Genomic DNA, 23,890 nt, shown 5'->3' with positions numbered 1-23,890 from the left:
CTAGTTCAGTATATTCTATTGAATAGAGTCAAAATTCCTGAGAGTTATCAGAGTCTTTCTCACAAGTGGGGTTAAAGCCAGTTACATCTCTTTAGATAGCAGTCTCATGGATAGGTCATGAATGTCCTTCATTTCTGGCTAGGTATATTCCCTCTGTTAGAGTTACATTTCTCAAGATTTGTGAGAATCTTTTTCCCCATGCTGGGATATAGCCAGTTTCAACTTACTGGATAGCATTTTTTTTCCTTTTACCGCCCCCCCCCCCTTTTTTTTATCTTTTCATGTGTCCCTTGAACCTCCTGTTTGATGTCCAGATTTTCTGTTTAGTTCTAGTCTTTTCATCAGAAATTTTTGGAATTCTTCCATTTCGTTAAATGTCCATCTTTTTCCCTGGAAGAGAAGGCTCAGCTTTGTGGGAAAGTAGATTCTTGGCTACATTCCAATCTCCCTTGCTCTTTGAAATATCTCTTTCCAGGCCCTTTGATCCCTTAATGTTGATGCAGCCAGGTCCTGTGTGATCCTTACTGTGGCTCCTTGATATTTAAATTGTTTCTTTCTGGCTGCTTGTAGGATTTTCTCTTTCATTTGATAGTTCTGGAATTTGGCCACAACATTCCTTGGTGTTTCATTTTAGGATCTTTTTCTGGTGGGGATCGATGTACTCTTTCAATAACTACTTTGCCCTCCGATTCCATGATATCAGGGCAGTTTTCCATTATTAGATCCTGTAATATTAGGTCCAGGTTTTTTTTCTCTTCAGTGTTTTCAGGAAGTCCTATTCAGTTTTCCCCTTCTCGATCTATTCTTGAGGTCAGTGGTTTTGTTGATGAGGGATTTTAAATTTTCTTCTATTTTTTCTATTTTTTGATTTTGTTTAACTGACTCTTGCTGTCTCATGGAGTCATTAGATTTTGTAGACTCCATTCTTTTTTGGGGGTGGAGTTTTCTTCATTAACCTTTTGCAACTCCTTTTCTAATTGGTCAATTCTACTTTTGAAAGAGCTTTCCATTTGACCAATTGAAGTTTTGAGAGAATTATTTTCTTTTTGCATTTGCCCAATTGAGGATCTGAGAGAATTATTTTCATTTTGTATTTGTCCAATTGATGATGTGAGAAATTTATTCTCATTTTGTAATTGTCCAATTGATGATCTGAGAGATTTATTCTCTTTTTTGTATTTTTCCAATTGTACTTTCTATGGTTTTGTTTTCTTGTTGCAAGGTATTAATTGTCTCCCCAAATTTTCCAGTTGATTTTTAAACTCCTTCCTTATTTCTTCAAGGAAGTCTCTGTACTGAAGACCATATCGTATTCTCCTCAGAGGTTCCAGGTCTTTCTGAGTTAGGGTCTTTCCCTTCCAAGAATTTTTCTGTGGATCCACCTTTCCGCTGACCCTTCTTCATTTTGCTAAGACCTTGAGTTGGGGAGGGGCTGGTTCACAGGGCCTTGGGATTGCTAAAGGCTTTACTCACTGAGTGCAATTTCTCTGGCTGGCCCGTAGGAGGTGTTGGTTGCTTTCTCTGGAGTGTCTGTGACCTTGATTGAGGCCTTCTCCCTTTGCTTGAAGGGAGGGGTAGGAGCTATTGAATTCTTTTGCCTTCATTCAGTGGTGGGCTTTACCCTGGCCTGAGGTCATTCCTCAGCTGGGTTGGTTCTTCTGCTCACACACCTGGGCCTGAGGCAGAAGTAGTTTGCATTTGTTTACTCTGGGAAGACTTCTGAGCTGTAATGGGACTCTGCAGTTCCTCAGACCAGAGGAGCCCAGGAATGGTGCCCCCAGCTCTCCTGGTCTGGAACTCTCCCCCCAGGCCTCTTTGCAAGCTCCAGGGGGACAGCACCAACACCAGTGCCTCTGCTCCCTAGTTGACTCAAGCCCCTGCTGTCTAGCCCCACTGCTGATCCAGCAGGTCCATCTCTTGGGCCCTCAGGCTCCCTGGCTGCAATTCAGCTGCTAATCTAGCTGACAGGGGGCTGATCCACCCCTCTGCCCTGGGACTCACCTGCCCAGACTCACCCATGGCTGTGGAAGACAAATCCTGAGGTAGATGTTCTTTCTTCTGGATTTTTTTTCTGGGTTTTGTGGGTCAGATTTCTGTTAAGAGGTTTGTTTCATGTGATAGATGGGGAAAGATCAGGAGACTTTAGAACTGTGCCTGTCTTCTCCCTGCCATCTTGGCCGGAAGTCCTCTTCAGTTATTTAAATCTGACATTGTATAAGGAATGTTTTATAATTATGATCATGTAGTTCCTGGGTCTGTTTTGGCAGGCATATTCCTAGGTATTTTCAACTGTCTACAATTATTTTAAATGAGATATATTTTACTATCTCTTATTGCAGGGTTTTTGTTGATGATATATAAATATACTGATGATTTATGTGGGATTTTATATCCTACTACTTTGCTAAAATTATGAAACCTTCAAGTTTTAAGAACTTGTCAAATCCTCATCTTTTTCATTCCAGGCTTTGCTGCTTGGGAGGAGAAATGAGACAAAGGAGTCTATTAAGTGAAATAAATTACTATATGGAAGTCTATCAGATTGTTTCAATAAATCTCATAGCTATCAAGAGTGAATAATTCTGTAAATCAGAATCCTGAAGGATGAACTTGTTCTAATAAATTCATTGGCTCCACACTATGGGGGGCGGGGAAGAGTGAAATGTAGAATCATGAATGAGGGGATCATGAATGAAAAGGAAGGAATCCAACCACAGAATGAAGATTCAGAGAACACATTTGAGGAATTTCCTGTTTTTTGACAATTTAGGGGCTTAGGGGTGGGGCATATATATTCCAAATCCACACTGAAAGAAAACAGTTTGTTGGATAGAGAGTCAAGAAGACCAATATTCAATCCTTCCTCATTCTCATATTGTGCAACTTTAAGCTGCATATTGTGCAACTTTAAGCTGATTGCTTAGCCTCTTACTGTTCCCAAACAACTTTATTAAAATTCACAAAGAAGATTTCCTAAATGGATGAAATCAGTGATTCAGTTGTTGTTTTTTTAAATCACACATATAGACATCTTTCAAACCTTGTATTAAGAGATATAGCAGTGGAATGTAGCCACAAGAGGAGGGGAAGGACTATAGAGAGAAAGGAACCAGGGAATAGGATATTGGGATAGTCAGAGGACTCTCAGGTGGTGAAATAATATACTACACTCTGGGGGAGAAAAGTGTTTTAATTAATTAATCATATGATCTTCTGTTGTTCATGTAACAGTAGAAAGCAGAATGATTGAGGTTTACTTCAATATAGTTCTGAAATCACTACTACTTCATCTTTAAGATCTACCTCCAATACCAACTGTCATTTGATTAATTAATCAATAAACTAATTGACCAGCTAAGAGTCATATATTATTTGGCTTCCAGATGGTGCTGAGACTTTGTGCATATAGTAGTTGGTCAGTCAACAAGCATTTATTAGACAATTACTGTGTACCAGATATTAGGCTAAAGAACTGGAGATACAAAGAAAGTTAAAAGACAGTTTCTACTCTTGAGGTACTGACAGTCTAATGGAGAAAACAATGTACAAATAATTGAACAAAAATGAACAGGATAAGTTGGAGATAATTAACAGAGAGAAGTCAAAAGCATTATTAGGGATCAAGAAAGGCTTCTTGTATAAGGTAATATACACAAATTTTTATGGAATTGGTTATTGAACAATTTTGCCTTGGGCAAGTAATGGATTTTGAACAGGATACAGTTATTTCAGTTGATCATGCAATTCATAGATATAAGTTTTTATGCCTAGACATGAACAGTCAATACTTTTGTGGTTCAGTCATTTCAGTTGTGTGACTTTGACCTCATTTGGGGTTTTCTTAGCAAAGATACTAGAATGGTTTGTCATTTATTTCTCCAGCTTATTTTACAGATGAGGAAATTTAGGGAAAAGAATTGAGACTGCTGAGGGTCGTAGAGATGGAAAGTGTCTGCAGCTAGATTTGAAGTTCAAATCAGGTCAGGTGCTCTATCCATTGTTTCTCTTAGTTGCCCCATAGTTAATGCTTCCTTCAACTCTCTGCTACAAAAAAATGCTGCAATAATTATCTTTTAATATATCTTTTAACATACATACCATATAACGTATTTTAACATATCTTTTATCTCTCTGTCAATATATTCCTAATAGTGGTATTGCTGGATTAAAGTATATGAAGTTTAGTGATTTAAAAAAAAATTTTTTTTTCTGCTTTCCAGAATAGTTGGACTAATCCCTTCCAACAATTTTTATTTTCCATTTTTGCCATCTTTGTCAATATGATGGCTATGAGATGGCATATCAGGTTTACTTTAATTTTTGTATCACTTATAAATGACTTGGACAGTTTTTAAACATAGTTTACAAAATTGATAGTTTGTCTTCTTTTGAAAACTGTATCTTTATAAATTTTGACCATTTATCTACTGGAGAATGATTCTTCTTATGTATCTTAATCAATTATCTCCCTCACGCCATACATGTATATATATGCATTTAGTCTCTAAATTATCCTAGACCTTTATCAGAGAAGCTTGTTATAAAGATTTTGCCCTAGCGATTTTTCTTCTGATTTTATTTGTACAGCATTTCCAAATGCAACCTTAACCAGGTTAAAATATAATTGAAAAATATTTAATAAAATAAATTAAAATGTCATAAGACATAGATAATAATCATATTTTAAAACTCAGTTGATATGCATCCTGCAGGGATATTTACATACAGATTGTCAACCTCCATTTTTATTTGAAGTTAATGACCTAGATCAAGATCCAGCAAAGGAGACTAAGAAGGAATGGTCAACCAAGTAAGAGGAGAACTAGGAGAAACTAATATCATGAAAATCTAAAGAAAAGATAGTGTCAAGATGGTAATGATAGGGAGGCTAGGTGGCGCAGTGGATAGAGCACCGGCCTTGGAGTCAGGAGTACCTGAGTTGAAATCTGGCCTCAGACACTTAATAATTACCTAGACTTAATAATTACCTAGCTGTGTGACCTTGGACAAGCCACTTAACCCCATTGCCTTGCAAAAACCTAAAAAAAAAAAAGAAGGTAGTGATTGCCATGGATTCTTCAGTGAGAGGGCTGCAGATGAGGCAGAGCTGAGCCTCATCTCTGATTGTGAAGGGTGAGCATAACACCTATCATTGGTTAGTGTATGCAACAGGTGTATGACTCAACCTTTCGCAATCTGAGGTGAGGCTCTGGCACACATCAGACACTTAATACTTATTGACTGAGAAGAAGGAGGAGGAGGAGGAGGAAGAGTAGAAAGGGATTCTGGGAAGAAAGCAGAGTAGGTCAGAAAATTCCAAACTCTCTAGATTTCCTCCACTGAGTCATACTTCAGAGTGAAAGCAGAGTGAACACAATAAACAAAAATAGCTGCAGAACAGTGTTCTTTCTTGGACTAAAGAAGATCCTAGAAACATCTCCAGACTGGCTTCCTGAAACCCCCATAGTCAAGTGAGCCTGTTGGGAAGTAGCCTTAGCCACAGGAATTGTCACCTCCAGGACAGTGTGAGGAGCTGGCATCCAATGGTATGATAAGAAGGAACGTCTCCTAATTAGGGACCACAGGTCCAGCTATGGAGGTGAGATAAGAACAGGAGAGAGCCAGCACATACCCACTGTAAAGAAAAGAGGAGAGTGGGAAACCAAGTGTAGGAGTGAGTTTTAATTTTTTTTCCAAGGCAATGGGGATAAGTGACTTGCCCAAGGTCACACAGCCAGGTCATTATTAAGTGTCTGAGGTTGGCTTTGAACTCAGGTCTTTCTGACTCCAGGTCCACCACCTAGGTATCCAGTGAGTTTTAATGTAAACCTTTTTTGTGCACCTGGGTCTACTAATGCAGTCTCTCTGTTATTTGGAAAGGAGATAGGGAAGGATGCTAAGTGAGCATCAGGGCCTGGTTTAGGCTTTTTTTCTTAACCTTCTTTTGGATTCTGGGTTTCCTCAACTTTGGAAAGAGGGGGTTACTTTTTCTCAGCATATAATTTCTGTTTGTGAGAGGTATGAGAGGTTGTGAGGATTGGAGAAAATGTCCAGTCAGTCATCCTGTTGCTCAAGTAACCTGGAAGTTTGAAATTTTTATTTTAGAAAACTTTCCTAATTTATCTTCTCAGTTTGACAAAATTGAACAATTAATTGAGTGAATCCCAAGATTGAGGTGTGAAAGATAAGTGTAATACAGAAGTTATATAAATATTCCAAACCTTAGGTCAACATGAGTTGTGTCCCTTAAGTAATTGTGTTATGATGAAATTGTTTAAGTATTTGTAACAAATTTGGGCATTATTAATATGAAAGTATTCCTCTTCTTTAGGATTGAGTTTTTCCATGTCTAAACTCTTAAGTGGTGAGGAAAGGGAAGATAGACTAGATAATCTTTAAAGTCATATTATGTCTGGTGGCCTAGAAATCATTCTATTATTAAAAATTTCATCTACAGTATTCTATTATTTGGCATAATTTGAGAAGACAATTGATAAACTGGAACATGTTCAGAGAAGATTCTGGATAGGATAATGAAGAGCCTGAAGGGATTAGGAAAGTGCATCTGGAAGAGAAGAGACTTTAAATTTATTTTTTTCAAAGTTTTGAGGATTTATTATACAGATGTGCTACACTTAGCCACAGGGAAAACAACCAGTCTGGAATGACAAGAGTCCTATAGTGCACAATCACAAGGCAGGGAGGCGGGATCTACATTAAAAGATGGTATGTCCTTTTTTGCCAGGGAGGTGTGTCAAATAGAGTCCTTTATCAGATGGCAGAGCTTGTAGAGTCTTTAGTAGTGCGGATGATGTCTGTCTCCTGAAGGATTCTGCCTTCCCAAGAATGTCATCAAGGGGCGTTCCATCTCTGCTCCTGTGGCCAGTAGCATCTGGTTACTTGGACCTCTGCCTCATCTTTCTCCTTTTGCGTTTCAGCCTACGCATTCACTTCTTCCTCCACTTGGCTCTCATGGTGCAATGGAAGTTGACAAAATGGCACTAAGAAGAAGAGAGTGAGACTTTAAATGTTAAACAGATTCACAGGTGGAAAAGAGATTAGAATTTTTCCATTTAGCCCCAGAGAACAAAACTAGGAGAAATGAGTTGAAGTTTCAAAGATGCAAATTTAATCTAGATATCAAGAAAAACTTAAAAAAAATTTTTGATATGCTTTATTTTTCACATCATCAAAATTTCCTTTAATATCACTTTTTACTACCCTCCCAGAGTGCTGTCCTATATGACAAATAATGGGAAGGGAGAGTAAAGATAAAAATAAACTAAAAAGAAATGGAGAAATAAGTATAATGGATTAATAAAATGAGAGTTTATGGAAAATATTGTCAAAATTTGGTTGCCTAAAGAAGTTCACCATCATTGCACATCGATTTCAAGATGGCATCCTTGCCTTGGTTTTGGATAATGGAGACTCCATTCTCCAAAGGAATATGCAGCACTATAAGACAATGAATCCCTTAAATATATATGTCTTTTCTATGTCTTTTGAGTAAATGCTTTTGCTAAAGAACTGAGACAACTATTTATTAATGTTAAAGAGAAGCATATTCTTAGGGGCTTGTGATCTGGTGAAGCATTTAGAATCCCAGGTGTAAGAATTGTTATACCTCTTGAAGATCAACCAGTTAATAGAGGTGAGAATTAGATCAATGAGCTTTAAAGAAATATTAGGAGCATCTAGCTCCAGACTTGAAATGGCTTTGGTATAATGGCAGACTTCTAGCTAGCTAGCTAGGAAGCTTAAGTTAGTTTTTCTATAGTGATCCCTTTCCCAGTCCAGCAGCCTTCTCCAGGCTATGTTTTTGAGAAATCTAGGGCTGAATTAAAGCTCCTCTTGGGATTTCTCGGTTATTATTTGGTCACCACCAGCTCTTTGAAGGTCTTTGCTGGAAAAGTTAAATAGGTCACACAGGTAGTAAGTGTCTGAGGTTGAAGTTTATGTCAATTCTATGTCCTAGAAAATGAGGCTATAGAAACAAGATTGAAACAATTATTGTACTCAGTTAATATGGAAATACATTTTGCATGATTTAAGGTTGTTGACTTCCAATAACTAGTCCCATGATTTCAAAGGTCACTAGATGCGATGATATCCTGAAAGGGAGAATCACATTTGAGAATCTAACAGGACGGAACTGATAGGGCATTCTTTTTAATGACAGAACTGATAGGTCATTCCTTTTAATGGAATGTGTGATATCCAACTTCCCCAGTCCCATCTGAATTTTCTTCATCCCATCCTGAGTTGGGGGTTGCACCCTTTGATTGGGCAAGCTGGAGGTGGTCTTTCAGATCCTACCTTCTGATAGTCAAAACTATGAAACCCCCAGTTCAGTACTCCATTTTGGATGTTTGACTCTCTACACTCAGCTTAGAGAAATATCAATAATTGTGTATGTTAACCAATTCTGTTCTGTTCTTTCTTGAGGTCAAACTCTGGAGATTAATATTTTTCCCTTATTAGGACAAACACTGAACATTATTTAATCTTTTTTTTTATTGTAAAGGGCAAAACTCAGTGAGTGCCCCTTCTAAATATGTAAAATTTGATATGATGCTTGCCTTTTCAAAGAGTGAGGGAGGGATGAGAGGGAGAAAGAAAAATTGGAACTCAAAATGTTTTAAAAATGAATGTTAAAGGGCATTGAGGTGATGTAGTGGATAGAGCACTGGCCCTGGAGTGAGGAGGACCTGAGTTCAAATCCAGCCTCAGACACTTAATAATTAACCTAGTTGTGTGACTCTGAACAAGTCACTTAATCCCATTGCCTTGCAAATACCTAAGAAAAATTTAATGTTAATAAATATAATTTTAAAAAATAAACTGCCCTATCTATTGAAAAAAAAGTTTTCTACTCTCAAGTAGTGATTTTTTTTTGTAATAGGGAAGACAATATGTACTTATAAATTGTTGTTGAATTGTTTTTCAGTGATGTCCAACTCTTTATGACCCCATTTGGAGTTTCTTGGCAAAGATCTTGGAGTAATTTGCCAATTCCTTCTCCAGCTCATTTTACAGACAAGGAAACTGAAATACACAGGGTTAAGTAACTTGTCTATGGTAATATAGCTAATAAGTGTCATATATTCAAAATACACACAAGTTAATTTTGAAAGGGAAGGCACTAGTCTTTGGGAAAGTTGAGGAAACAAGTAAATGAAAACACTTGGGTTGAGTTTTGAAGGAAGACTTGAATATTCTAAGAAGCAGAGGTGAGAAGGGTGTTCATTTCAGTCATTGGGGGACAGACACAATGATGTATGAGAAACAGCAAGAAGGTAGTTATGGTTGAATTATAAAGTGCAAAGTGAAGCAATGTAGACCGAATATTCCAAAAGTCTTAGTGTCATTTTAAGCTATAAATGATTAAAGCTTAAAATATGATTTAGGCTTTAGTCATATAAATAGCATAAAGCTATCATACACAGTGGTGTATGAGAAATAGCAAGAAGGCTGTTATGGTTGAAGTATAAAGTGTGAAGTGAAGCAATACAGACCAAATGTCCCAAAAATCTTAGTGCCATTTTAAGCTATAAATGATAAAAGCCTAAAAATGATTAAGTTTTAGTTATATATATGGCATAGAGCTATCCTAAGACATTTGGAATATACTATATAATAAGACTACATTAGGGTTATTTGCAAAACAAAAAAAAACAGGTTGTAGCATTTTGATTTTTTTTTGCAAAGCAATGGGGTTAAGTGACTTGCCCAAGGTCACACAGCTAGGTAATTAAGTGTCTGAGGTCAGATTTGAACTCAGGTTCAACTGACTCCAGGACGAATGACCACTGCACCATCCAGCTTCCCCCTAGTATTTTGTTTTTCTTACCCCATCTGTCACTTTTTAAAAATTTTTTTGAAATGTTTAATCCATTCACATTTGAGATTATGAGTTTGATTTATAATTTTCCTCCATCTCTTTCTGATTTTTAACATTATTATTTTCTTTCTTATGCTGTAAGCACAGTATATTCCTTCAGCTTTTGTTTTTCAGTTATTCAGTCACATCTGACCCTTCAAGTTACTTTATTTTAATCTTTTGTTAAGATGACTCTTTTCCACAGAATCTTTCCCCCCACATGCTTTCCTCTTCTGGTTTGTTACTCATTTCCCTTTCAGTTTTTGTTTATTATTCCCTCTCTCCCGCACTTATCTGATCATATATTTCTTTCCCCCACCTACTCTTTTTTCCTTAGTCAAATAGATTCTCCTTATTTTTATTTTTCCAATTATATGAAAAATACTTTCAACATTCATTTATGTAAAGTTTTCTCCCTCCCATCCTACCCTCCCCCTGTCCTAAGATAGTAAACAATCTAATATGAGTTATACATGTGCAATCATGTTGCACACATTTCCATATTAATCATGCTGTGAAAGAAGATTCAAAACTAAAGGGGAAAAACATGAGAGAGAAAAAAGCTTTCAAAAAGTTTTTAAAAGGGAAAATAGTATGCTTTGATGCATTCTTATTCCACAACTTTTTCTCTGAATGTGAATGGCATTTTCCATGGCAAATCTTTTGGAACTGTGCTTGATCAAAGAACTACTGAGAGAGCTAAGTCCATCACAATTGATCATCACACAATATTGCTGTTAATGTGTAAAAGTTCTCCTGGTTCTGCTCATTTCATTCATCATCAGTTCATGCAAGTCTTTCCAGGTTTTTCAGAAGTCAAGCTGCTCTTGATAGCTTTTAGAAAAATAGTACACCATCGCATTCATATGCCACAATTTGTTCAGTTATTCCTCAATATGGGCATTTCCTCAATTTCCAATATTTTACCACCACAAAAAGAACTGCTGTAAATATTTTTGTACATGTGAGTTCTTTCCCTTTTTTATGATCTCTTGAGGGCACAGACCTATTATTTGTAAAGCTAGAGCAAATGGTTTGCACATAGCTTCAAATTGGGCATAGCTTCAAATTGCTCTCCAAAAATGGTTGGATCACAACTACACCAACAATGCATTAGAGTGCCAGTTTTCCACACCCTCTCCCTTTTCTGTCAGAGATTTCCCCTTCTTCATGTTATTCTCCTTTAGCTAGTCATATTTATTAGTTTTAAATTTCATTTTTTGTTCCCCTTTACAAAAAATGATTTCTCTTCCTTCTTTATTCATCTTTGTCTACACTACAACTTCATTCTCTGATTCAAAACCCCCATGGTTATTTGTTTTCCTTCTCTTTTCTCTGTATTCTTCATGATACTTGAAGGTATCCAGTCTAGGTTTTTCTCTGTAGGTGCTTTATGCCACTGACTTGTTGAGTTTACCCCACAGATTCCTCTTTTTCCCATTGTATCTCATTTTGGGAACAATGCCAATTATTGCAGTTGTTAGAGAGTTGTTACTTGTTTCTCATGGTAGGGTCCCTCTCCCACTACATTCCACTAGTGACCTATAATCTTTCTTGTTGACTTGTTTTTTCTGCATATGCTTGGAATTAACTGTATATCTGTGCTCTTCTCCTCCTCCACTTCCTCCCTCCTTATCAAGACTTTTCAGGCACCAAATCTCCCAGGTTTCCTTTAGTATAAGATCTTCATTTCCCTTTACTCATAGGAGCCATTCTTCCATCTCCTTTATTTCCCCATCTCCCCTTTGCAATCTTTTCCTCTTCTTCCTCCTCTTCCTCACTCACTCCCTCATAAGCTCTTCTTTTTTGAGATCATGGAAGTCACCTTCCCCATATTGTTAGTCCTTGACTTGACCTTGACACATCACTCACTTCTCTTTATTATCCTGCTCCCATCTCCCCCTTTTATGTACCATCCCATGGTATAATGTAGTCCTAAAAAAGAAATATTCACTTGGAGACAATGTTTTGTCCAAAATGCCCCTGTCTGCCTCTTCATTATTACCTCTAACAGATTTCTGCCTTCACCCCTATCTCCATTAGAGAGGAGATAACTTTAAAAAGTGAACTCCTGATTACATTTAGAAAGAAGTGTCTTTTTCTTACCATTCTGTTGCTATTACTTTTTGCCTTTATTGACTCCTGCATTTCTGTTGTTTGGGGTATTCAAGAAGCAAATAATCTATTTAGTTCTGGTTTCCTTTCTAAAAATGTTACAAACTCTTCTTTATTATCGAATGCATGATTGGTCTCAGATAGGCATGGCTGATTACTCTGGACTGCATTGAGTTTCAATGATTTTCAGAGGACATTGTACCATTCTTTCTTCTTTTTCTAGTGGGTACAAAGTAGTCTTGCATTATTTGAATGTCCTTTCCTTTGTATTTGAAGGTTTTCTCCTAATGGCTTGCAGAAGTTGTTATTTCTGACTTACATTGTTAAATTGAACCACTATATGTCTTAGAGCTTGTAGTTTTCTTCTTCTGCATCTGATTTGTGAATTCTTTCCATTGGAATTTCATTTTCCATGTGCAGAAATTCTGAGCATATCTCTTCTATTAGTTTCTTCATTATGTTGCTAAGGTTCTTTGCCCTGTCATGTTCTTCTGGAACATCTATGCTCCTCTTAGATATTCTGTCTTCAAATTCATTATGTGTACTTGCATACTGAACAAGTACAAAAAGAAAAAGGAAGTACAAAAGAAAATAATATTTTCTTTTAATATTATTTCTTTTGCTTCTCTTCTTTGAGTCTCTCCTTAACTTTTGTAGATTTGCATTCCCATTCCATTGCTTCCACTTTTTTTTTTTTTTTTGGTGTGTCTTGCTATTGGAGATTCAGATTTTTGCCAATCTATTATTTTTGCTCTGCAGGCAATAAATTCTGCTCTCACGATTCTCATTTCTCTTTTCAACTATACAGGAACAGTTTATTTTTGTTTCATACTCTCTTCAAATTCCACAGGATCCTCTGTCAAGGGTTGGATCATCTTCCTTCTTTTAAGAGTATTTATTCACAGATGACTGAACTACTAAATCCAGATCCTTTCTCTTACTATTTTTCCTGTTTATTTATCAGTTTGTTGATAAGGTCCTTGAGATTTTTTTCCTTCTTGAAATCTTTGGTATTTACAGTCTTTTCCCTACTCCTTGTTTTCTATCACTCACATTTTGACTCTTCCCTCTGTAGTTTCCTTGGGGGCTAGGTCTCAAACTATCTCAGAATCCTTCCTCATTGGGCAATTCAAGAGTCACTAGCCTGTGGTCAAAACTGGTCCCAACTAGATGTTGTGCTTTTCCCCCCAGGACTGGTGACATACTGCACAGATCCCCACATAAAAAATGTCTTCTTCTGGTGGCCTGCCTCATTCTCTTTATCCCTTAGCTCTATGGCCTGGTACTGAAAGTTCAGAGACTGCGTTCCCTGACACCATCAAAACTTGTCTTACTCTGGTACTAGCAGTTAAGAGTTTTGCAGCAATAATAGTTCTAGATTGGAGTCTCTAGCAGGTTTTTATTCCTGAAGGGTTATAACCAAGCTAATGTTTGAAGCCCAAGGTGTCTATGGCACTGGGAAACTAAGTATAGGGGTGTTTTAATTTTCTTTTGTTTTCGTTTTTTACAAGACAATGGGTTAAGTGACTTACCAAGGTCACTTAATTACCAAGGTCAACTTAATAATTACCAGCTGGGTAATTATTAAGTGTCTGAGGCCAGGAACTCAGATCCTTCTGACTCCATAGCTGGTATTCTATCCACTACTCTATCTAGCTGCCAGTGAGTTTTAATGTAAGCCTGTTTTGTACCCTTGGGTCTCCTAATGCAATCTGTTTGTAAAGAAGATAGGGAGGGATGCTAAGTGAGAACCAGTGCCTGGTTTGGGCCTTTTTTTTTAACCTTCTTTTGGATTCTGGTTTTTTTCAACTTTGGAAAGAGGGAGTGGCTTTATCTCAGTATATAATTTCTGTTTGTGAGAGATATGAGAGGTTGTGAGGATTGGAGAAAATGTCTAGTCAGCCATCCTGTTGCTCAAGTAACCTGGTAGTTTGAAATTTTTATATTAGAAAACTTTCCTAGTTTATCCCCTCAGTCTGACAAAACTGTACAATTAACTGAGTGAATCCAAAGACTGAGTTCTGAAAGATAAGTATAGTACAGAAATTATATAAATATTCCAAGCCTTAGGCAAAGCACCAACATGAGTTTGTATTCCTTAAGTAATTATAATGATGAAATTGCTTCACTCTTCTAGAAGTTCACATTATCTTGATCTCATTATTTTTAACAAATCTGGTCATTATTAATATGAAATTATTCACCTTCCCTGGTATTAAGATTTTCCATGTCTAAACTCATAAGTAGAGAGGTAAGGAGAAGTGGATGAGATAATCTTTAAAGTCAGATTGCTTAATGGCCTAGAAATCATTCCAATATTAAAAATTTAATTAGAGCATTCTATTTAATTTAATTTAATTTTTTTAGATTTTATTTACATTGAGTTTTACAATTTTTCCCCTATTCTTGCTTCCCTTCCCTCACCCCCCACAGAAGGCAGTCTGTTAGTCTTTACATTGTTTCCATGGTGTACATTGATCTCAGTTGAATGTAATGAGAGAGAAATCATATCCTTAAGGAAGAAAAGTAAAGTGTAAGAGATAGCAAAATTACATAATAAGATAACTTTTTTTTTTTTAATTTGAAGGTAATAGTCTTTGGTCTTTGTTCAAAGTCCATAATTCTTTCTCTGGATACAGATGGTATTCTCCATTGCTGATAGCCCAAAATTGTCCCTGGTTGTTGCACTCATGGAATGAGCAAGTCCATCAAGGTTGATCATCACCCTCATGTTGCTATTAGGGTGTACAATGTTTTCCTAGTTCTGCTCATCTTGCTCAGCATCAGTTCATGCAAATCCCTCCAGGCTTCCCTGAATTCCCAACCCTCCTGGTTTCTAATAGAACAATAGTGTTCCATGACATATACATATATATATATATATCACAGTTTGCTAAGCCATTCCCCAGTTAAAGGACATGCACTTAATTTCCAATTCTTTGCCACCACAAACAGGACTGCTATGAATATTTTTGTACAAGTGATATTTTTAACTTTTTTCATAATCTTTTCAGGGTATAGACCCAGTAGTGGTATTGCTGGATCAAAGGGTATGCACGTTTTTGTTGCCCTTCGGGCATAATTCCAAATTGCTCTCCAGAAAAGTTGGATGAGTTCACAGCTCCACCAACAATGTAATAGTGTCCCAGATTTCCCACATCCCTTCCAACATTGATCCTTTTCCTTTCTGGTCATATTGGCCAGTCTGAGAGGTGTGAGGTGGTAATCTCAGAGATGTTTTAATTGGCATTTCTCCAATAAGTAATGATTTGGAGCAATTTTTCATATGACTATGGATTGCTTTGATTTCCTCATCTGTAAATTGACCTTGCATATCCTTTGACCATTTGTCAATTGGGGAATGACTTGTTTTTTTTTGAAAATTTGACTCAGTTCTCTGTATATTTTAGAAATGAGTCCTTTGTCAGAAATACTAGTTGCAAAAATTGTTTCCCAATTTACTACATTTCTTTTGATCTTGGTTACAGTGATTTTGTCTGTGTAAAAGCTTTTTAATTTAATGTAATCAAAATTATCTAATTTGTTTTTAATGATGTTCTCCATCTCTTCCTTGGTCATAAACTGCTTCCCTTTCCATAGATCTGATAGGCAAACTACTCTTTGATCTTCTAGTTTGCTTATAATATTGTTTTTCTGTCTAAATCCTGTATCCATTTTGATCTTATCTTGGTGTAGGGTGTGAGGTGTTGGTCTAATCTAAGTTTCTTCTATACTATCTTCCAATTTTCCCATCAGTTTTTATCAAAGAGAGAGTTTTTATCCCAATAGCTGGATTCTTTGGGTTTATCAAACAGCAGATTACTATAATCATTTCCTGCTATTGCACCTAGTCTATTCCACTGGTCCACCATTTTGTTTCTTAGCCAATACCAGACAGTTTTGATGACTGATGCTTTATAATACATTTTTAGATCTGGTATGGCTAGGCCATCTTCATTAGCACTTTTTTTTTTCATTAAATCCCTGGAAATTCTTAGCTTTTTATTTCTCCTTATAAATTTAGTTGCAATTTTTCTACCTCATTAAAGTAGTTTTTAGAATTTTGATTGGTAGGGCACTAAATAAGTAGTTTAATTTAGAGTAGTAATTTAATTAAATTTAATTAAAGTAGTTTAATAAGTTTAGAACTGTCATTTTTATTATATTAGCTTGACCTATCCATGAGCAGTTGTTGTTTGCCCAGGTATTTAAATCTGATTTTATTTGTGTGAGAAGTGTATTGCTTTCAAAAAGTTTTTGAGTCTGCCTTGGCAGGTATTTTATTTTGTCTGAGGTTACTTTGAATGAGATTTCTCTCTCTAGCTCTTTCTCCTGCATCTTGCTAGTCATATATAGAAATGTTGAGTATTTTTGAGGGTGTATTTTATATCCTGTTACTTTGCTAAAGTTGCTAATTATTTCTAGTAGTTTTTTAGATGACTTTTTGAGATTCTCTAGGTATACCATCATGTCATCTGCAAAGAGTGAAAGTTTTGTCATCTCCTTCCCAATTCTAATTCCTTCAATTTCTTTTTCTTCTCTTATTGCTGAAGCTAACATTTCTAATATGATATTGAATAATAGTGGTGTAAATGGGCATCCTTGTTTCACCCCAATCTTATTGGGAATGCCTCAAGCCTATTCCCGTTGCATATAATGCTTGTTGATGGTTTCAGATAGATACTGCTTATTATTCTAAGGAACAAACCATTTATGCTCACAGTCTCTAGCGTTTTTAGTAGGAATGGGTACTGTATTTTGTCAGAAGCTTTTTCAGCATCTATTGATATAATCATATGATTTCTGATAGGTATGTTAGTGTTATAATTAATTATACTAACAGTTTTCCTAATATTGAACCAACCTTGCATTCCTGGGATAAATGCTACTTGATCATAATGTATTATCCTAGTGATAACTTGTTGTAATTGTTTTGCTAAGATTTTAAGATTTTTGCATCTGTATTCATCAGGGAGATAGGTCTATAATTTTCTTTCTCTGTTTTAAATCTTCCTGGTTTTGGTATCAGCATCATATGGTCATAGAAAGAGTTAGGCAGAGTTCTGTCTTCACCTATTTTCCCCAAAGAGTTTATATAAAATTGGAACCAATTGTTCCTTAAATATTTGATAAAATTCACTTGTGAATCCATCTGGCCCTGGAAATTTTTAATTAGGGAGTTCAATAATGGCTTGTTGAATTTCTTTTTTCTGAGATAGGGTTATTTAGGTTTTTAATTTCCTCTTCATTTAATCTGGGCAATTTATATTTTTGTAAATATTCTTCCATTTCACTTAGATTGTCAAATTTATTGTCATAGAATTTGCCAAAATAATTCTGAATTATTAGTTTAATTTCCTTCTCATTGGGGGTGAGTTCACCTTTTTCATTTATAATACTAGCAATTTGGTTTTCTTCTTTCTCTTTTTTAATCAAATTGACTAGATGTTTATCAATTTTATTTTTTTCATAAAACTAGCTTTTGGTTTTATTTATTAGTTCAATAGTTTTCTTGCTTTCAATTTTATTAATTTCTCTAATTTTTAGAACTTCTAATTTGGTATTTAATTGGGGGTTTTTAATTTGTTCTTTCTCTAATTCTTTTAGTTGCATATTTAGTTCATTGTTTTCTTCTTTCTCTAATTTATGCATGTAAGCATGTAAAGATATAATATATCCTCTGACAGCCACCTTGAGTGTATCCCATGTGTTTTGGTATGTTGTTTCATTATTGTCATTATCTAGGATGAAATAATTAATTATTTCTATAATTTGTTGCTTTATCCACTCATTCTTTGAAATGAGGTTACTTAGTTTCCAATTAGTTCTAGGTCTGTATCTCCCTGGCCCAGTATTGCATGTGATTTTTATTGCATTATGATCTAAGAAAGATGTATTCACTATTTCTGTCTTTCTGCAATTGATCATTAGGTTTTTATGTCCTAGTACATGGTCAATTTTTATGTAAGTACCATGTACTGCAGAAAAATAAACATATATTATTTTCTATCCCCATTCAATTTCCTCCATAGGTCTATCATATTTAGGTTTTCTAACTATCTTTTTACTTCCTTAACTTCCTTCTTGTTTATTTTATGATTAAATTTATCTAAATCTGAGAGCAGGAGGTTGAGGTCTCCCCCTAGTAGAGTTTTGCTGTCTATGTCTTCCTGTAGCTTTTGCAACTTTTCTAAGAATCTGGAGGCTGTAGAATTGGGTGCATACATATTTAGCACTGAAATTACTTTATTGTCTATGGTACCTTTTAGGAGGATATAGTTTCCTTCCTTATCTCTTTTAAAGCTATCTATTTTTGCAACTGCTTTGTCTGAGATAGGGAATGCTATCCCTGCTTTTTTCACTTCAGCTGAAGCAAAATATATTTTCCTCCAACCTTTTACCTTTACTCTATGTGTATCTCTTTACTTCAAATGAGTTTCTTGTAAATTGCGTCTTGTAGGATTCTGGTTTTTAATCTACTCTGCTATTGGCTTATTTTTTTTTAGGCCCAAGGCCACACAGCTAGGTAATTATTAATTGTCTGAGACAGGATTGGAACTCAGATACTCCTGACTCGAGGGCCGGTGCTCTATCTACTGCTTCACCTAGCTACCCCTTGCTTATGGTTTTTTTTCCTTAGTTTTTGCAAGGCAATGGGGTTAAGTGGCTTGCCCGAGGCCAAGCAGCTAGGTAATTATTAAGTGTCTGAGGCTGGATTTGAACTCAGGTACTCCTGACTCCAAGGTCAGTGCTCTATACACTGTGCCACCTAGCCACTCCCCCTCACTTATGTTTTAAGGGAGAGTTTATCCCATTGACATTCAAAGTTATAATTACTAACTCTTTATTGCTCTTCATGCTTTCTTCTTTCTGTTTGTATTTTTCCCTTCCCCCCCCTTATCCATATTCCCCAGTGTTTTGTTTCTAAATACCACCACCTTCAGTGTGTTTGCCCTCTTATATCAATCCCCCTCCCCTTTCTTTCCCCTTTCCCTTTTCCCCTTCTTTCCTTCCTTCTGTTAGTTCCCCCTTTTCTCCCCCTCCCTGTCCCCCCTCCCCTTTTCCCCTTTTAATGTATGAAAAGTAAGATAAGTTTCTTAACTTAACTAAGTGTGTCTAAGTTAACTTTAAGCCAAGTCTGATGAGATGAAGATTCAGGTGGTTCTCACCTCTTCCCTTCTTCTGCTCAATTACAATAGGTGTTTTATACCTCTTGATGTAATGAGATTTACCCCATTCAGTCTCCCTCCATCCTCCCTTCTCCTTACTGTCCCCCTTTTTAAGGAGATATTGTTTTTAAATCATTCTATCTGAGTCACAGAAAATCTTTGAGTGTCTATTACTTCTGGCTATGTATATTCTCTCTAGTAGAGTTATAATTCTCAAGAGTTATAAGACTCTCACAAGTGGGTATATAGCCAGTTTCATCTTATTGAATAGCAGTTTTTTTTAACCTTTTCATGTGTATCTTGAGCCTCCTGTTTGATGTCCAAATTTTCTATTTAGCTCTGGTCTTTTCATCATGAAATCTTGGAAGTCTCCCATTTCATTAAATGTCCATCTTTTCCCCAGGAAGAGAAGACTTAGCTTTGCCAGGTAGTGGATTCTTGGCTGCATTCCAAGCTCCCTTGCTCTTCAGAATATCTCATACCAGGCCCTTCGATCCCTTAATGTTGCTTGGGTCAGGTCCTGCATAATCCTTACTGTGGCTCCTTGGTATTTAAATTTTTTCTTTCTGGGTGTTTGAAGGATTTTTCCTTTTATCTGATAGTTCTGTAATTCGGCCACAATATTCCTTGGTGTTTTCATTTTAGGATCTCTTTCTGAAGGGGAGATCAATGCATTCTTTCAATATCTATTTTGCCTTCTGGTTCCATGATATCAGGGCAGTTTTCTATCACTAAATCCTGTAATAGTAAGTCCATGCTTTTTTTTCTCTTCAATGTTTTAAGGGAGACCAATAATTCTTAGGTTGTGTCTTCTCAATTGATTCTTGAGGTCAGTGGTTTTGCTGATGACATATTTTACTTTTTCTTCTATTTTTTCAGTCTTTTGGGTTTTTTTTAACACAATCTTGTTATCTCATGAAGTCATTAGTTTCCGCCAATTTCATTCTTATTTTTAGTGAAGAAGATTTTTCTTCATTTATCTTTTACAACTCCTTTTTCAGTTGCTCAATTCTATTTTTGAAGGAGTTTTCTATTTGCCCAAATGTAGTTTTGAGAGAATCATTTTCTTTTTGCATTTGCCCAATTGAAGATCTGAGTTAGTCTCATTTTGTATTTGTTCAATTGTATTTTCCAAGGATTTGTTTCCTTGTTGTGAGATGTTAATTTTCTCTTGCAACATGTTAATTTTCTCTTGAGTTTCTTTTCCCAATTTTTCCAATTGATTTTTAAACTCCTTCCTGATTTCTTCAATGAAGTCTTTCTGGGCTGGAGACCAATTCATATTCTCCTCAGCAGTGCTAGATCTCTCTGGGTTAGAATCTGTCTCTTCTAAGTATTTCTCCATGGGCCCCCCTTAACTCTGGCCTTTTTTCATCTTTCTAGAATCTTGTGTTGGGGATGGGGGAGCTGGCTCTTAGAAGTTTGCTTTTGAAGATCCTAGAGCCTTTTGTTCACTTGGCTTAGTTATTCTAAGGGCTAGTCAGTAGGGGGCCACTGGTTGGTTTCTCTGGAGTGTTTGCAGTCCTCAGCAGCAGGGTCTGAGTTGACCCTGAACACTGGGCTGGGCCCTGGGGAAGGGAGCTAATCTCTTTCCATTTAGTGAACTCTGTTGTCCTGAGGGGGTAGGGGGTAGGGGTGGGGTTACTTATTGTTTGTTCTGGGAAAGGGCTCTGCTGAAAGTATGGAGCTCAGGTCCCTGCCCAGCTGGTTGTTCTCCAGGTGTGCTCTTGAGACTGTGCTGGAACTCACCCTCCCATAGCTCCTCCCCCACCAAAGGTCTCTGACTCGACACTCACAGAAGTCTCTATGACTGAGGCTGGCCCTCTGGCTTCCCCCAGCTGCTGTCCCCTCACTGATCCTCTGTTCTTGTCTCTCGGTTCACCCATGGTCCCCTGAGACAGACCTTCTTGGTAGGTGTTCTTATCTTAGCTTCTCTCTTTTTTTTTTTTTGCAAGGCAAGTTAAGTGGCTTGCCCAAGGCCACATAGCTAGGTAAGTGTCTGAGGCCAGATTTGAACTCAGGTCCTCCTGACTCCAGGGCCGGTGCTCTGTCCACTGTGCCACCTAGCCACCTAGCCACCCCCTCCTAGCTTCTCTTTCTGGGTTTTGTTGATCAAATTTCTGTTAAGAGGTTTCTCTCATGTTGTTTTTGAGGGGGAAAGAAGCACTTATCACAGTGCCTGTCTTCTCTCCTCCATTTTGGCCAGAAGTTTCTATTCAATTTTAAATGGCATAGTTTAAGAAAAAAAAAATGATAAACTGAAACATGTTCAGAGGAGAATCTGGACAGGATAATGAAGAGCCTGAAGGGACTGGAGATATGAATCTGGAAGAGATTTTAAATGTTTTTTTTAGGGTTTTTTTTTTTTTTGCAAGGCAGTGGGGTTAAGTGGCTTGCCCAAGGCCACACAGCTAGGTAATTATTAAGTGTCTGAGGCCAGATTTGAACCCAGATACTCCTGACTCCAAGGCCGGTGCTTTATCCACTATACCACCTAGCCGCCCCCAACAAGTGGGATTTATACCAGGAATTCAGGGATGTTTAACATGAGAAAGTTATCAACATAATTGATTAGATCATTAATAAAAGTTTTTAAAATCATATACTTATATCAGATGCAGAAAAATTTCATACCTTTCACTTTTGATTTTGTGTGTGTGTGCTTGCTATTTCCATTTACCTTGTTGTGATTGTGTTTATTGTTTTCTTGATCCTGCCCACTTCTCTTTGCATCATTTTATGTATGTAGATATTTCCATGCATCTCTGTGTTTGCCACATAGGTTATTTTTTATAGTACAGCACTACTGCTTTACATTCATGTATCAGATTAACTATTAACTTTACTTATTCATTAATTACAGGGAATCTACTTTGTTTCTAATTCTTTACAATCTCAAAAAGTCCTGCTTTATTTTGATTTATATAGGGACTTTCTTATCAATGGCCTCCTAGATGTATAAGTCTACTAATGGAATCTCTGGGTCAAAAAGTATGACTGTCCTAGTCACTTTGTAAATTGGTTTCCAAAACAAGTTGCTTTGCTTCACCTAATGTGCCTATCTTCCCACAATTCCTCCAACATTAACTATTTCCACATTTTGTCATCTTTGCAGATTTGCAGGGTGTGAAATGGAACTTTAGGACAGTTATTTTTTTATTTTTATTTTTTAGGACAGTTTTGACTCACATTTCTCATATTATTAGGGATTTGGAACATGAAAGTTTCCTAACATTTAGAATCGTTCAAAAGTGAAATGAGTTATCTGGAGAAGTGGAGAGTTCCCTTTCTTGGGAGGGTTTCATATAGACACTGAAAGATCAATTGTCAAGTATGTTAGAATGCAGATTCCTTTCATTTAGGGATTATACTAGATAGAAAATTGAGCTATCTTCTAATTCTTCAAATCTGATAGTAGTTTGATTTCCTGCCATAATCTGACAAATGTATCCCATTTTCTTTTTGTTTTTGTCCATATAATTTGCTTTCATTCTGAACTCAACAAACAGTAAATGAAATTAGCATTTTCATCTGCAATGAGGAAGGGAACTATACATAAAACTGTGGGGATTTCTATTAGGTAGAGTTTTCTTTTTATGTACAGTATACTTTGAAGCACTTATTTCAACTCATAGTCACAGTGACAATTGGATCCCTCTTAATAAGCTACTTCATCCCTCAGAGTTCAAGAGATACCTCTGAGCGGATGGGGATGGAGCACTATTGTCTCATTACCCCAATCAATGTGCTTTTTTCTCCAAGATTATTTTTTTTTTCAGATTGTGAAGTTTCCTCCTTTATCATCAGGGCCTCAAGGCCAGATTACACATCATGAGACACAGCAGAATAGGGAAGGATCCAGACAGCCTCCTTCCCTCCTGAGTAAAAGCCCCCAGGGCAAAGACTCCTTTGATTCCAGACATTTCCAAGCCAGGAGGAGAGGAGTCTGGCTCCTAGTGGAGAGGCAGCCCCCACACCATCTATCTCCCTCAAACACAGCACTACCATGCTAACTTGCATGGGTCACACTGCCTCCTGGGGCTGGAACAACAGCTCCCCAGCCTGGCCCTGTACAAGGACACCCCCTGTATCTCCAAGCTTTCTTCCAGGGAGCTCAGCCACCCTTGGGCTATGTCCATCCCCAAGTAATGGAGGCTATGGCTTCATCTCCTGAAGCTGGGATTTCCATTATTGCTCCCATCAGATGTCCAGGTGCTACCCTCATCATAGGGAAATGACCTCACGGGACAAAGACGGTTACATCCTTGAAGAGGTTCTGACAGCATTGGAAGTGGAGGATGGAGGTGAAGGGGGCATCACAGTGCTGTGGAGGTTGAGCCTTATGCTATATACAAGACTGACCTCGTCGGGGGAAGGGCAGAACAGCACCGTGGGGTAAAGTAGGGCAGGGCATCGTGGAGAGGACTGGGGCTGGAAGTTTGCCGGAAGCAGAAATGACAACAGGGCTATTCTTTGTTGGCACGGTCAGCAGCATCCAGAGCAGCCATGGTGTGTGCAGGTGACCAAGTGGATGACACTGATGAAGGACTTGAGAAGAGCGACAGGAGTGGAGATCCAGAGTCCCAGTCAGAACAGACCCACTGAACCCACTGAGGGTCCCTCTGAGAAACTGAGCAAGTAAAGCAGACAGTAGAAAAATTCATTCCCAGCGCACATGATGAATAGCACTGGCCGAGAAGTATAGTAAAGCCAAAGGTTGGGA

The 23,890-nt window shown here is 37.1% G+C and overlaps 1 protein-coding gene across 2 annotated transcripts in view; it reads left to right on the top strand.

Moving 5' to 3' along the window:
• Positions 1-1,735: 1,735 nt before the first annotated feature.
• The window catches only part of LOC141515076 (retinol dehydrogenase 7-like), a 38,490-nt gene continuing 16,335 nt past the window's right edge, over positions 1,736-23,890 (top strand). For both annotated transcript variants that reach the window (XM_074226349.1, XM_074226348.1), the window contains exon 1: positions 1,736-2,042. The gene's annotated coding sequence lies outside the window, so the exon portion shown is untranslated. The remainder of the gene's footprint in view (positions 2,043-23,890) is intronic.

This window comes from Macrotis lagotis, chromosome 2 (genome assembly GCF_037893015.1).
Source record: "Macrotis lagotis isolate mMagLag1 chromosome 2, bilby.v1.9.chrom.fasta, whole genome shotgun sequence".
In the NCBI taxonomy this organism is placed as follows: Eukaryota; Metazoa; Chordata; class Mammalia; order Peramelemorphia; family Peramelidae; genus Macrotis; species Macrotis lagotis.
The sequence above is the reverse complement of the archived record's forward strand: the minus strand, read 5'-3'. Positions and strand labels throughout refer to the sequence as shown.